Consider the following 1,568-nt stretch of genomic DNA (forward strand, 5'->3'; position numbering starts at 1 on the left):
GTGAAGGTCTTGGACGAGGTGGAAAGATCCGTTGGTTTTTTTAACAGCTAATATGGGGGTATTAAATGGGGAGTGAGTGGGTCTGAGGTAATTTTTGTTTAAAAGATCTTGAATGATGGGTTGGAGGCCTATGAGGGCTGAAGTGGTTAGGGGGTATTGGGCCTGACAGATATAGTGAGAGGGGTCACGTAATTTGATAGAGGCAGGAGGACATAGAGCCATGGAGGGGCTTGTAATGTCCCAAACTTTGGGATTTACAGGGTGTATGAGGGCGGAACTGGAGCTTTCATTGGGTAGAGGGGGGTCGTTGGCTATGAGAGCCATCAGAAAGGGAGTACTGGGGGCTGTGGGAGTGGATATAGTTATGGAAACATGGAGGAGAGAAAGGATGTCCCGTCCTAGTAAAGGGATGGGACACTGGGGCATAACCAGGAAGGGGTGGGAGAAAGGTATGGGATTGTCTTGGATTGTGCATAAAATGGGGGGATGGGTTTAATGGGAAAATCTGTTTACCTCCTACCCCGACTATAGGAGTAATGGCAGGCGTGGTAGGGCCCCAGTATTCCCGCAAGACTGAGAAGGTGGCTCCTGTATCTAGGAGGAAGGAGATGGGGTGACCTTCTACTATTAAAGTAACCTTGGGCTCCTGCTTGGTGATGGAAATGGTTGGGCGGGAAGCCCCCGGGCCCCGTCAATCTTCTTCTGCCAGTCCCACTACGGCGGGCTTAGGATGGGGGTTGTTCGTCCAGCCTCCCCTTCGGGTGACTGGGCAATCAGACCCCCATTGGCCCTTTTTGTGGCATCTGGGGCATGGGGTGATAGGAGATCTGGGGGAGGGGCACGCCCTTGACCAATGTTCCTCTTTTCTGCACTTGAAACAAGCTCCTGGTGGGGGGGGCTTGTTTGCAAAGGAGCGCCCAGGTTGTGGTTTTATCAGCTGGGCCAACATTTGGATATTGGCCTGGTCAGCCTTTTGTTTACAGCATTCTTTCTCCTCCTCCCGGTTATGGAAGACTTTAAAGGCCACTGTTAGGATCTCAGTCTGTGGGGTAGCGGGGCCCTGTTCTAACTTTTTGAGTTTAGCTTTAATGTCGGGGTAGCTTTGAGCTAGGAAGTATGTCATAAGGACATGTCTCCCGTCAGGCGTTTCTGGGTCCAGGCTGGTAACTGTAATAGGGCTTGAGTGAGTCTGTCTAAGAACTCGGAGGGAGTCTCCTCCCTCTTTTGAATTATGTCTTGGAGCTTTTGAAAATTGACTACTTTACAAGCTGCATTTTTCAGACCTGCTATTAAGCAGCAGACGAAGATATCTCGAGAGCGGAGACCCACGGCAGTGGGGGACTGAAGGGTTCTGGCTCAGTCTGTGGGGGAGAAACAGGTGATGGGGGCAAAGACGGAGGAGGCTCCTGGGACTTACTTAGAGGGGGGATGAAAGGCTCAGGCTTGATCTGCAGGGGGGTGAGGTGGGGGAGGAGATGGTGGGGGAGGAAGGGGGAGGGGCTGTTGTAGGAGAGGAGGGGGAAGGGAGTGGGCGGGAGGCTTCTGTGGGGGAGACGGCTTGCAGGCTA

The sequence above is a fragment of the Manis pentadactyla genome, chromosome 13 (genome assembly GCF_030020395.1).
Source record: "Manis pentadactyla isolate mManPen7 chromosome 13, mManPen7.hap1, whole genome shotgun sequence".
Lineage (NCBI taxonomy): Eukaryota > Metazoa > Chordata > Mammalia > Pholidota > Manidae > Manis > Manis pentadactyla.